Consider the following 15,280-nt stretch of genomic DNA (forward strand, 5'->3'; position numbering starts at 1 on the left):
CCATCCCGAAGGAGATAATTCCTGGGTGTTCATTGGAAGGACTGATGCTGAAGCTGAGACTCCAATACTTTGGCCACCTCATGCGAAGCGTTGACTCATTGGAAAAGACCCTGATGCTGGGAGGGATTGGGGGCAGGAGGAGAAGGGGACAACAGAGGATGAGATGGCAGGATGGCATCACTGACTCAATGGGCATGAGTTTGAGTAAACTCTGGGAGTTTGTGATGGACAGGGAGGCCTGGTGTGCTGCGATTCATGGGGTCACAAAAAGCCGGACACGACTGAGCAACTGAACTGAACCTTATGAAAGGCACAATTAGAACAACGTAAGGTATTTCAGCATTTTCCTACTAACCCTGCCCCGGTTGCTCCTAGTGCTCCTCCCCTGCCAGAAGGCACATATCCCAAAGTCTCTCCCTCGACAGAACCTAATGATTCTGACAATGACTCCCTTATGACACCTTTTAGCATTAAAACTGACAACAGCTTTCTGAATAACAATAGTCTACCCGCTTTTTGACAGAGGCTCTCTGAATTACTGGCTTTGCAATCCGAAATCTCTGAAACTGATGGTTTCTCTGCCTTTCCAGTTTTAAGAAATGTTAATGCTTAAGGGCAAATAACACCTCAATATGAAGGTATTAACCTTTTTCACATGCAACAAGTGAAAAAGGCCATAACTTTGTATGGGCCACATTTGCCTTTTACTAGAGAGATTCTAAATGCTATGACATCTTCTATTGGAACCTTTATTCCCTATGATTGGCAAATTTTAATAAAATCTCTCCTTAAACCAGGAGAGTATCTTCAATGGACAATGTGGTTTCAAGATATAGTCAGAGATCATGCTAACAAAAACACTCGAGCTGGCGTTCCCCAAAACCAAATTACTTTTGAAATGTTAACTGGCACCAGACAATTTGACACCATAGAAGCTCAAATACAATGTCCTCTTTTGTTGCATGATCAATTACAAACAGTGACCTTTGAAGCTTGGGATCAAATTACTCCTCAAGGGGACCATATAGGTAGCTACACTAAAATATTGCAGGGACCTAATGAAACATATGCTGATTTCTTAGCTAGATTAGAAACTTCTATTTACCATGCAGTAATTGGAGAAGAAGCTAAAAGGCAACTAGAGAAATCACTTGCTTATGAAAATGCAAATCAGGAATGTCAAAGGGCTATCGCCCCAATTTGTGATACAGGGACTATTTTTGATTATTTGAAGTCTTGTCACAATCTAGGAACAGAAACTCAAAAAATGTGAATGCTAGTTGAGACACTGGCTGCTTGCTTTATAAAGGGAAATGAAGGATGTTTACATGTGGAGATAAGAACCATTTAAAAAGGAACTGCCTTAAGAAAGCTAATAAAAAAACTTCCAAAAGTCTGCCCCTGCTGCCTTAGAGGAATGCATTGGGCGAAAGAGTGTAAATCTAAATTTGATATTGAAGGAAAACCTATTTCGGGAAATTCCAAGCAGGGGACCCCCCAGGTCCCCTTCAACAAAAACCAGGGGTAAATTTCATCTTTTCCCTCAGACCCTCAACATCCGGCAGTGCTGCCATCAGTATACCAGCCCTTTCTCCTTTACCCTCAAGCAGTCCCCTCTAGAATACCTACCAGACTTTTTGGACCCCTGCCCCCACAAACCTTTGGTCTTTTGCTTGGCTGATCTAGTTTGACTTCTAAAGGAATTACTGTTCACCCTGGAGTAATTGATTCAGATTATAAATGGAAAATTCAAATTATGATGTCAGCTCAGATTTTATGGCAATTTAAAAGGGGGAATAAAATCACTCAATTACTCCTTCTGCCTTACATTTCTATTGATTCTTCTAATGATATACGGACGGGCAGATTCAGCAGTACGGATCAAAAACAGTCTTTATGGGGATCATTGGTATCTGAATTTTCCCGACCAAATATAAATATCAAAATTAATGGTAAAAGATTTTCTGGTCTCCTCAATACTGGATCTGATATTACTATTATATCAAAACATTTATGGCCCAAATCCTGGCCTTTACAAAAAATCTCTTGCCAAACTGCAGGGATTTCTCAAACCAAAGTACAAGAGGTTTATCAGAGTACTCAGATTTATCCATGTGAGGGACCAGAAGGCCAACCTGCAACATTAAGCCCTTATGTGATAGATGCACCCCTTAATCTAATAGGAAGGGACTTACTTATGCAATGGCAAACTCAGATATACATTCCACATTTTTCCTAGGGGTCACTGATCATTTAGCAAATAATACAGTTATTAACTTTGAAGAATGACGAGCCTATTTGGACAGAGCAATGGCCCCTCATGAAAGAGAAATTACAGGTGGCTAAGGAACTCATAGGTATACAGCTAAAATTAAAGCATATTGAGGAATTTTGTTCTCCTTGGAGCTCTCGTATTTTTGTTATAAAAAAGAAATCTAAGAAATGGTGTCTCCTAACAGATCTTAGAAAAGTTAATCCATTTATGAAACCTATGGGTGCATTACAACCAGGAATCCCACCACTTACCACTATTTTTCAAAATTGGCACTTATTGTTATTGATTTACAATTGCTTTTTTAATATACCTTTAGACCGAGAGAGATCCGCCTTCTCTCTCCCTTATCCTAATCATATTGGACCTCATAAACGACACCAAACGACACCTTGTCGACTGTACTGCCACAAGGGATGATGAATTCTTCCACCATGTGCCAGTATTACGTAGCTAAAGCCCTTGAGCCTGTAAGAAAACAGTTTCCTGACTTTCTTGTTATCCATTACACGGATGATATTTTGTTTTCAGCTCCATCCATTTTAGAAACTCAACACATGTCTGATATAGCTCAACTATGATTTCAAAACTCTGGATTAACCATTGCCCCTGAAAAAATTCAAACCTCTACACCTTACCATTACCTAGGGTCTGTTGTTAATAGACAACGTATTACTCCCCAACAAACCCAGATCTGTACTGATAAATTATCAATCTTAAATGATTTTCAAAAGCTCTTAGGAGATATAAATTGGTTTAGACCTTCTTTAGGCATTGCTAGTTATCAGCTTAATAACCTATTTAATACTTTAAAAGGAGATCCCTATTTAAATAGCCCTCGTTCACTTTCTCAAGAGGGATGGGAGGAACTTTATTTGGTGCAAAATAAATTACAAAAACAATGTCTTACTCGCATCAAACTAGATTTGCCTCTAGTATTATTTATACTCTCCTCTTTTCATTCTCCCACAGGACTTCTTGCCCAACAAGAACACCCAGTAGAATGGATCTATACCCATTTTAGGGAATAAAGTCACTTACACCCTACCTTGATTTAATTGCTCTAATTATTATAAATGGAAGAAATAGGACTAAAACTCTGATTGACTCAGATTCTCATAAAATTGTAATACCTATCAGTAAATCTCAATTTAAGAACACATTACAAACTTCTACCAATTTTCAAATAGCTTTTCTGGAATATTTTGGAGAAATTTCATTTCATTATCCTTCTGGTAAGCTGTGGAATTTCTTCAAAAACACTGAATTTATTATTTCTCGCATTATCAGCTCACAGCCTATACCACAAGCTGAGGTTTTATATCATCATCATTACATATATATATATATATATATATATATATATATATATATATATATATATATATATAGATGGGACTAAAAATGCCAAAGCTTCTTTCTGGTCTCTTAAGGAATATAAAGTCTTTTATACTAAATTTCATTCTGCTCAGCAAAATGAATTATATGCTCTTATTCAAGTTAGTTACCTACATCCTTACCCCATTAATATAGTCTCTGATTCTGTATATTCAGTTTTTGTATTAAAACAAATATAGAAACCTCCACCATAAACTCCAATCAACCTATTATCCAACAAATCTTTTTCAAACTACAATCTGTTGTTAGAAACAGCAATTCTCCCATTTATATTACACATAGTCAAGTGCATTCTTGTCTGCCCAGCTCCATGACCTATGGTAATGAGCAAGCTGATAAACTGGTCTCTTTTGCTACTGCGGAGGAACAACATGCTCTGTTGCATAACAATGCTGACTCCCTATACCAGCTATGGAAAATCCCATGCCACCAGGCTAAATAAATCATTAGTAATTGCTCAACTTGTAGACCCCTACATCTTCGACCCATCATACAAGGTATTAATCCTCGTGGTTTGCAACCTGATGAACTATGGCAAATGGATGTAACTCATTGCCCTGAACTTTCTCCATCCTCTTTCCTACATCTCTGTATCGATACAAATTCCTCTTTTATCTGGGCCACGCCTCTTCGTGGTGAGGCTACACAACATTTTATCACTCACTTGTTAGCTTATTTTACTGTAATGGAAACACCTAGCTCTATTAAAACAGATAATGGCCCTGCCTATATTTCTAGACACTTTAAACAATTTTTACAATCTTTTTCTATTAAACATATTACAGGTATTCCTTATAATCCACAGGCACAAGGCATAGTCGAACGAGCACATCACACACTAAAGTTATAAATTAAAAAAGTAAAAAAGGGGGAATACACAGGAACACTGTTGTCTTCCTTATCCAAAGCAGACTTTACTAGATTCCAACATAAGATATTTTCTAAACCCATAAGTATTATTAATACAGCTTTATTTGTTTAAAATTTTTTAAACCTGCCACAGGGAAATATTTTAACAAGGGCAGAAAGGCATTTTGAGGAATTGATGGACACTTCTCTTCCTCTGCCCATTTGGTACCAAAACGGGTTAACGAAACAATGGAAATCTGGGAAACTAATCTTGTAGGGAAAGGGATATGCTTGTATTTCCCCAGATGGATGCAACAAACTCACATGGCTTCCTCTCTGAAAGATTCTACCCAAGGGGGCCCCCAGCATTCAAAATGGGGATGAAACAACAAGAACCCCAGGAGGAAGAAATTCCAATACAGGCCATGGCGGCTCTAAAGATCTCCAGGAAGTGCTACCTTTGGCGGCATCAACCCTATGATCTCCCCACTTGGGGACAAATAAAAACCCTTACTAATAAAGCTGAAGATTTGATCTCTCAACAGGGAATGCCTCGGAGTCCTGAATACATTTTCCTGGAAATGCTCAACTTGCTAGCCTGTGCCTCCCCCCATTCGAGCTCTGATTAATCAAACTCAACTGGACTTACTTACCCAACCCCTCTTTTTTGCAGGTCATAAAATAGATGGAGAAAAGACTGATTATATCAACTAATGACTCCACCCATATGCCCCTTCCCTGGAACCCTCACACCCTGGGGAGAAAGAAAAACTAATTAACATTTCTTTAGGTTATGAAGTCCTTCCTTTGTGTATGGGCCCAGCAGAATTATGCATAAACGTTAGCCACCAAACTTGGGCTTTCGTCCTGCCTCCAAAAGAAGACTTTCAGACATTGCTGCCCTTTCTGTCTGTGAACCATGTTTACTACTGAAACTTTAGGGAAAGAGTTAGGGAAAGAACAAAAACCATTTTGTAAAATGTTACTAACACTATGTTGAAACATTACCAAGCAAAGGACTTCATGGCTGGCTTCAAGGTGGAATGGCACCTCCTCCTCCTCCTTGAATTGTCCTCTATAAACACATTGGGCCTGAACAATGAGACATTTGGAAACTTGCTGCCAGCACCAAAGAACTTGGGACTTAGACTGGACATTTCACAGGGACTAGTCGTGGTCATAGTAACTATTTCTTTTGCTATAATCAGTCATATTTTATACAGGCCTGTGTCCCACTTCCTTCTGTTATAGCCATAGGAAATTTAAAATTTAATCTGTAACTTGTATTAATTGCCAATTTTGTGTTACTTCTGTTCAATTCAATCATAGTACCTACAACTGGGAACAAATCAAATTTCATTTACATGATAATGCCTCTCTGAATGTACAATTACTGCAAAAGGAAATCTTTGAAACTTTCTCTAAATGTCTGCCCTCTTCCACTAATTTGAAAACTTTTAGCTGGACAGTTGGCTGACTGATTGTCTGGCCTAGACCCACGAGGATGGTTTCAAAGTATTACCCACAGCATCAGGTCTGGAACTGTAACTTTGGCGATTGTCTTGATAATTATATTTGTTGTTTATTGTCACCTTTCTATAAGGTTGATTAATACTAACCAAACTTTGGTCAGGACCTTTTTTTTTACAAATATAATAAAATAGAGTGAAGAGATTATTACCACAGAGACAGACTTATTACAATAGGGAGTGGACTATGACAGTAGACAGGGACGTTTACTGTAGAGGGAGATTATAGCAATGGAGGACTTTTACTCTAGAAGGGGGATATTAGAGGCAGACTATTATCATTTAAGGGTACTACTACAATCAAGGAGGAGTATTATTGCAGATAGGGGACTAGGAGAGTACTACTGTAGAAGAGGAACTTTGACAATAGAGGGGGGACTATCACTATATAGTAGTGCTATGATATTACAGGGGGGTTATTTCAGTAGAGGAGAGATTTTTACTGCAGAGGGAGACTATTACAATAGAAAGTGAAGCATGACAACAAAGACAGGATGATTAGTGTACGGGGTGGAGGACTATGACAATAAAGGAGAACTATTACTCTATTAGTTCTCTAATAGAGAACTGTTACCCTATAGGGGAAACTGTTACTATGACATTAGAGAGGAGCTAATATTGTAGAAGAGGAACTATTACTGTGGGGGGGGGCAATGACAATAGAAGGGGAGTAATACAATTAAGGAGGACTATTATTACAGAGGGGGGACTATGACAGTAGAGGAGCACAGTTACTGTAGAAGTGGAATTTTGAGAATAGAGGGCTATTACTCTAAACACTATGACATTAGTGCTGGTCGTTCAGGCATGTCCAACTCTTTGTGACTCCATGGACTCACCGCACGGAGCCCGCCAAGCTCCTCTGTCCATGGGATTCTCCAGGCAAGAATACTGGAGTGGGTTGCCATGCCTTTCTCCAACTATGATATTAGAGGGGGCTATTACTATAGAAGGGGAACTATTACTGTAGAGGGGACAGTATGGCAATAGAAAGGAAGTATTACTGTAGACGGGGGAACATGACAACAGAAAGGAACTATTACTATAGAGAGGGGACCTTGAGAATAGGGACAAACCCTGTCCGTGGAGAGCAGTAAACACAAAAATAAAGGCTCAGGCATGTGTTCGCCATGAAAGCAGGCCTGATGGCACGTGGACCACAGGCCCTAACTCAGGAGGAGCTGTGAGGGGAGGCTTCTGCCCAGGCAGGGACAGTGGCTGCAGTCAGGGCTGGGTGGGTAGGCAGAACCAGTGGGTCACAGGCCCATGTTTTGACTGGTCCTGGGAATGACTGGGTCAGCCTCAACTGATGATTCTGGGGAGGGACTGGTCTGCATGGCCAAGTCAGGGAAGTGAGGATCTGAGTCTCTATAGGGAGGGGTCTTTGCAGAAACTGTCTCCAGGACATGGTGGGTGAGGGAGGGGGGTTCCTGGACATCAGATCACCTTCAACACCATGAAGAGGGCTCTGGCCCCTCCCCCACGTGGAAAGACAAGGCACAGAGGCTCGGGAGTGAGATCAGGGTCTGGGTGGGTGGACAAAAGTCCACAGCCGCCACTCAGAAGTCATGGTTCATGTTTCCAGGTGATTGTGTTTTAAATCATCTCCTTGCATGATGGGATGGCCACGCTTGGCCCCATGTGGGTAAAGGCTCTATAGTGTTTTTACTCATCTGTCACCACTCCACCAGTACACCCACCCAGAACAGGAGAGAGGGGACACTCAGACCCTGACTGGAGGCATTCCCAGCTTCATAGCTGCTCAGGTGGGTGCTTCATGCTGGGAGCCTGTCCAGTCACTTTTACTGCAGCAACACCCACCAGATGGAGAGAGTGCCTCTGGGGAGTGAAGGGGGTGTGACCTAGTGCCTGGGCTCCATCTCCCCTTGAAGGGAAGCCCCCAAACCTAGAGACCCCACAGGCTCAACTGGGCCCCTCTCAGCCCCAAGAGGAAGGGGCTGGTGCACAGCGCGAGGGTGGGGGACCCTCTGGAAGGGAACGCCAGCTCTAACCTCAGGGAGAACAGACTTGAGCTGCTGGGGACTGTCTCTTGGTCCCTGTCTCCCTCCGCCCTTGCTTCCCCTCAAACCCTCACTTCACCTCCTGTGTCTCTCTCTCCCCTCCTCTGCTTCTGTCTGTCTCTTTTCATGTCTCTGTCCATTCCTCTCTGTGTCATAGTCTCTCTGTCTCTAGCGCTCTTCTCCCCTCTCCACCACCCAATCCTCCTTTCTCTTGGAGAGAAGTCCGCTGTTTCCCTTTTCTCAGAGCCACGCCTCCATGCCGCCAGCACTGGGTCTTCTGCACGTCCTGATTTAATTATACAAAGCCCCATTTCCTCCCCCAGATCTCCCAGGCTCGACCTCTGATGGGCTGGCAGGTGAGCTCGCCCGGCTCCTTCCTGTGCCACCAAGGCGAATGCGGACTGGATGTCAGTGCTGAGTTCTCAGCTCTGGGATGTGGCCCTGCACCACCTCTCCATCCCAGGTGACACCCTGCAGGCTCGGTTCAGTGGGGATGTGGCTACGAGACGGGTCTGAGTGTGGGAAGCCTCAAGGCCAAACATGCACCCGTACAGGCACACTGAACACACACACACACACACACACACACATCAAACACACATGCACACTGAACACACAAAGACACATGCACACACACACATACATGCATACCAAACACACAAACACACAGCAAACACACACGCACACAGTGCACACACATACATACACACACCAGCACCTTCCCTTCTCTGTCCACTTTATCCCATTCAACCCGGAAGGTATGTGAACCTCCAAGAACCTGCCTTGAGGACACATGCCAGCCACCCTGGGTGGGGGGGACTGTGCTTTCTCAGCCACTCTGTCCTACTCCTGGGGACCACTCACCTTTCCACCCACCTTTTCCATCAGAGCTTGTGCTGTACCTTCTGCACTTGAGCCTGGAGGGCTGAAAGTTTAAGGTGTCCACCCACCCCCAAACAACTCCATAAATAGTACCAGAAGTATCTAGTTAAAATGAGGAACATTTGACTCCAGCCAGTTTGGTTGCAAAAAGTGCTGCAAAGCTCAGCCATGGGTGGGCATCTCGACATGGGAATGCCTGGTGGGGACCAGGTAGGCGGGCACTTCCAGGGTGACACTCCTGTGCTCAGGTCATCAGACGGGCGGCCACCAGACACCATGGCCTGGGAGGGGAGGGTTCCTGCCAGACAGCACCACCCTGCTCACCTCCTCAAGGTGCAAATGCACCCCATTCTCCACCAGCACTCCTCTGGCTATGTGGACACAGGGCCCTGCCCTGGCTCTGTGACCCTGCGCATTGCCCACTGGGAGCGCACATGGACAGCTGGACAAACAGGAAGTGATGTTTCCTATGGAAGTCAGCTTTAGATTCTTTCTCACCCTCTTGATAGTTGCAGGGTTCTATGTCGGCCTCCCCACCCCTGGGAGGAGAGGCCCCCACACAGCCCTTCCCTTGAGGGTGTGGAGCAGACAGGGAACCATGGACCCGGTGTCTCAGCCCTTCCGGGTGCTTCCCCATGGGGAAGGCTGTGGGGTCCCCACACGGAGGAGGCCTCCACGTCTTCAGGCCTCCTCCATCCACAGAAGGGCCCCTGGCCACTCTCCTTCCTGTACCCCTTTCATAATAACTCTTGATGCCTCTCTCCCAAGCCCGGGCACCACTCATCTGCTTCTGTCTTTGTAAATTTGCCTATTCTGAACATCTCTTATAAGTGGACATGTAAAATGTGTCCTTCTGTGTCTGCTTCTCTCACTGATCATCGTGTGTTCAAGGTCCATCCACGATGTAAGGTGTGTCAGAACTTCACTCCTTTTCATGGTGAGTCATACACCACTGTGTGCATGGACCACTTACTACTGACCCACCCATCTGTCCATCCACCTGCACACCCACCCACCCACTCACCCATCCATCTAACCACCCACCCATCCATGCATAAATCCACCCATCCATCATCCATCCATTCACCCACCGACCAATCCATCATCCACCTATCCACTGATCCAACCCCACTGACCCATCCATTGTCCATCCTTCCCTCTATCCATCCATCCATTTATTTATTCACCCATCCATCCACTCTTCCGTAACATCATCAAATCAAATTATATTATGAACCTGTAAATCCTCCTTCCCATCCCTTGACCCTGAGAATAAATAAGAAAAAAAGAGAGAGAGAGAGAGAAATAAATAAAGCTAGTCCAAACCTACGTTCAGAGATGGAAAGGAAGGATTTCTGGATTTTCCTTAGCTGACCACTAAAGTGTGAACCTCTCCACACTGTCTCTGAAACAGATCACACTGATTTAAAAGGAAATGAATAAATGAAACTACACAAGACCCACAGCACTGGCATCATAAAGAGCCTGAAAACAATATGAATAACTTCAAAGTACTTTTAACTAGAGAGTGTCTGTCTGTGCTCAGTCCTGTCTGATTCTTTGCAACAACATGGACTGTACCCACCAGGCTCCTCTGTCCATGGGATTCTCCAGGCAAGAATACTGGAGTGGGTTGCCATGCCCTCCTCCAAGAGATCTTCCCCACCCAGAGAGCCTCCCAGAAAGGTAGGAAAGGACATGACTTTACTGTGGAACCAGCCTGGAGTCAGAAGGAGGACCCATGGACTAAGAGCATCACAGACTGAAGTCACAGAAGCTGGGGGAGCTGGGAGGGGAAGGGGAGGCTGGGTCCTGCCCTTTGTGCAGCTGAGCTGACACCAGAGCTCCTTCCTGGTCCCAGATAAGCAATAGTTGAGTTCCCATGTCCTCTGAGGTGGGTCTGTGTTTGCACCCTGGCACCTCCTCCAGGGAGACTTTCTTGGTGGCTCAGACAGTAAAGAATCAGCCTGCAATGCAAGTGGTGGGAGCACTAGGCTTCACTGTAATCAGACTATCTGCTCGCTGCATGAGGCTGATTCAGACACAAGGTTATACTGCTCACAGAAACCCAGTAATCCACCCACCACTGTCTCCACTCAAACACCCCAATAACCAGCCCATCACTGGTCACAGGCACCCCCAATAATCCACCCTGCCCAGTCTCTATTCAGACACTCCTAAAATCCATCAACCACGCATCAAGATGCCCCAGTAATCCACCCACCATTTCTTAGCACAAATTCCAATAATCCACCCACCTCTGTTTCCACTCAGGCACCCCAACAATTGACCCATCACTTCTCAAGACATCCAAGTAATCTACCCACCACTGTCTCCATTCAAACACCCCAAAAATCTACCAATCACTGCTCAAGACACCCCATAACCCACCCATCACCATCTCCACTCAGATACCCCAGTAATCTATCCACTAGTGTCTCTACTCAGACATGCCATTATTCTACCCATGACTGTCTCTTCTCACAGAAAACCCAATAATCAGCCCATCACTGCTCATAGACACCTCAATAATCCACACACCACTGTAGCTTCTGGGACACCCCAATAACTGACACATTGTGTCACAAGGCACCCCAATAACCCCTGTGCACACATCTCATGGGCACCTGGGTGATTCTTCCCCCAGGAGGTGCTGACTCTGCATCAGCTCTGGGCCTGTGGCCAGCAGATCATCCTGTTGTACAAGGACAAGGCATCCATGAGTCAGCATGCAGAACTGTGGCCCAGTATCCCCTACAGGTGGGGGAACCAGGTGAAGCCCCGAGACCTCGTCCACTACCTGGAGCACATAAAGAGTGGCAGCCAGCCAGGTGAGTGCCACCTTCACACCAGGACACCCAGTCACACGCATGCCCTAGTGCATGGGGCTGGCTTTGGGTTCAAGTGTAGAAATGGAACAGGACTTATTATGGGATGTTATTCTGTTCACCATATGGGGACCAGGGTGTGGAAATCCTTGGGGACATTACTGTGTCCACCACAGGGGGTCAGGATGTAGACAGGACGTGAAGATCCATGCAGACATTATTGTGTCCACCACACGGGGTCAGGACATGGACATCTCTGGGGTCACTGTCAGGCAAGGGCTGAGCCCACCTGCCCTCTGTAACAGGAGAAATTAATGAGTCAACACCCATGTGAGCCCCTGCTGTCTGAACTTTGGTCTCTGTCGGACATCTGAATCTCTGACTGCTGCAGAGGCCAGAGTCTGGGTGGGTGATGGCACAGTGTGGTGACTGTGTGGGCAGGTGACCCCATGGGTTACTGGTCACATGGGTGGGAGACCGTGTGGGTTGGTGACCACAGGGGTGGGTGACCATGTGAGTGGATGACCAGTTTGAGTTGCTGACTGCAGGGTGGGTTACCATGTGAGTTGCTGACCAGGTGAGCAGGTGACCACATGGGCGGGTGATGGTGTGAGGGGGTAATCATGTGGACAGGTGACCCCATGGGTGGGTGACCACGTGGTTGGTGGCCACGTGGAGGGATCACTGCATGGGGTAGTGACCCCATGGGTGGGTGACTGACCATGTGAGTCAGTGACCACATGGTTTGATTGGCCACGTGACTCCGTGGGTTAGTGACTGCACACATGGGCGGCTGACCCCACAGCTGGCACCACGAACAGCAGCCCCTCTCTTGTCCCAGGTAGGCTGTTCATGGCCAGCATCAACCTCATGGAGAACCTGGAGTTTGTCTTCGTCCACCCGGCCTGGTCCCTGGAGAAGCTGACCCAGTGGGGGCTCCCCTACCTCTGCACATGGGTGCGGGGCCAGTGACTGGGGTTGGCCGCCGACTGTACCAACACCATCGTAAGCTACTTCATCTGGGCCGAAGGGTTTGTTGGCGACGACATCGGGTTTAACCAGAAGCCACTTTGGGGCTGATGGACAGCGCATGTGTGGAGCTGGGCATTGTGGAGGCTGCATCACAGTCACGCCCTGGGATGTTTCCGGCCTGAACCGGAAGCCACCTCGGGGCTGACGGACGGCACACTGACTGGCTGGGCGTTGATGAGGCCGCTTCTCCTTCGCATACTGTGATGTCACTGGGCTGAACCGGAAGCTGCTTCTAGGCCTACTGACGGCGCGTGGGTGTAGCTGGGTATCTCGGAGGGTGCGTCTCAGCCACATCCAGTGATGTCACCAGCCTAAACCAGAAGATGCCTCAGGGCTGATGGACGGCGCTTTTAGAAGCTGGGCATTTTGGAGGCTATTCTCAGCCCTGTCCTGTGGGGCTGGTCATCCGTCCGCCCTTCCAATGAATGTTGGTGACTGCAGAGGTGGGTCCAGGTGGCAGGGTCGATGGTCCCTCGGTCCTCTGTGTGTCTCTCGGCGAATGCAGTGTGTGAGGTGATGATGAAAGGTGAGTGCATAATTTGTACAGTCACATCCTCAGGGAGACACACCTGGTTCTCCGGTCTGTGGCTTCCCCATGGGAGAGGCTGGGGTGCCCCCTCCCCCTGGACCCTGAGAGCAGCAGATGGTGACCCCCAGCTGGGGAGGCGGGGGAGGCACTATGACAGTGTCCATAGGAGGGGACTGAGCGCTTTGCAATCCCACTGAGAAATCCCTTTTATTAGATAAGGGGCTTCCCTGGTGGCTCACCTAAGAAGGCCTCCTTATCTGTCCTTGCTAGTCCTTGAAACTCTGCCTTCAGGTGGCTATATCTTTCTGTGTCTGCTTTGTCTTTCTCTTCTCTTCTCATCTATTTGTAAGGCCTCCTCATACAATCACTTTGCCTTTTTGCATTTATTTTTCTTGTGGATGGTTTTGATCACCACCTCCTGTACAGTGTTAGGAACCTTCATCCATAGGTCTTTTGTACTCTGTGTGCCAGGCCTAACCCTTGAATCTATTTGTCACTTCCTATGTATACTCACAAGGGATTTGAATAAAGCAAAGAAACAGAGGAACACAACAGAATGGGAAAGACTAGAGATCTCTTCAAGAAAATTAGAAATGCCAAGGAACATTTCATGTAAAGACATGCACAATAAAGGACAGAACCATTATGGCCTACCTAAAACAGAAGAGATTATGAAGAGGTAGCAAGAATACACATAAGAACTGTAAAAAAAAAAAAAAAAAAAAAAACTTAATAACCTGGATAACCACGATGGTGTGATCACTCATCTAGAGACAGACATCCTGGAGTCCAAAGTCAAGTGGGCCTTAGGAAGCATCAGTATGAACAAAGCTAGTGGAGGTGATTAAATTCCAGCCAAATACTTTCAAATCCTAAAAGATGGTGCTGTTAAAGTGGTGCACTCAATATGCCAGCCAGTTTGGAAAACTTGGCAGTGGCCACAGGACTGGAAAAGGTCAGTTTTCATTTCAATCCCAAAGAAGGGCAATGCCAAACAAAGTCCAGTCTACCACACGGCTGCACTCATTTCACATGCTAGCAAGGTAATGCTCAAAGTCCTTCAAGCTAGGCTTCAACAGTATATGACCTGAGTACTTCAAAGACCCCACATTCAATCAGCTGATTCTAAATGTACAGTGATACCACAAAGATGGTCAAGGTAAAGACACAAAATGTGATTTTATTTATGTCTTAAGTCAGTGAATCAAAATATGCACTGCAAAGTACAAAGATTTTTAGCTTGAAAAATCTTATATTGGTATATAAAATATCCTCCTGAAATTGAAAAATATGTTTTAAAGTGAAATTCACTGTTAATTGTCAATTATTTTGAGCCTATGGAAAAAAGAGAATAAAATTACATTCATTGGGACTGCTTCAGTTCAGTTCAGTCGCTCAGTCTTGTCCAACTCTTTTCATTGGGGGCTGCTTAAGCTTTCACAGACGTTTTTTCTTAAAAATTCCCTTAGAGTTTTACAGTCTTAATTAGATATAAAATGATCAGTAGATTTTATACTATGTTTGTTTTCTGGATATTTTCATTTCCTTTAATTTATGAATGTAACTAGAATGCTTTTCTATTGAGTGAGTATTAAAAATTACTCCTCTCTCTTGAGAGGAACACTCTGTTTACACTACTGTTGGGAGATATTTTATTGCCTAAAACCTTTTATAATTCAGCTCTACAATCTAGGTTTTTCGTTTGTTTGTTTGTTTGTTTGTTTGTTTTTTTTTGCTTTGTTTAGGGTGAGAATTTTCTCATCTATTTTTAGTATCTTCAGAGGTTCTGTTAGGAATATGTGTCTGCTGTCCTTTACTTGCACGTTCGTGTCCAACTCTTTGCCACCCCATGGACTGTAAGCCCACCAGTCTCTTCCGTTCAAGGGGATTCTCCAGGCAAGAATGCTGGAGTGGGTTGCCATGCTCTCCTGCCAGGAATC

The 15,280-nt window shown here is 45.3% G+C and overlaps 1 pseudogene; it reads left to right on the top strand.

Moving 5' to 3' along the window:
* The first annotated feature begins 9,137 nt into the window (after positions 1-9,137).
* Positions 9,138-12,859, top strand: LOC122690363 (annotated as a pseudogene).
* Positions 12,860-15,280: the final 2,421 nt, after the last annotated feature.

Source organism: Cervus elaphus, chromosome X, assembly GCF_910594005.1.
Source record: "Cervus elaphus chromosome X, mCerEla1.1, whole genome shotgun sequence".
NCBI classification, from domain to species: domain Eukaryota; kingdom Metazoa; phylum Chordata; class Mammalia; order Artiodactyla; family Cervidae; genus Cervus; species Cervus elaphus.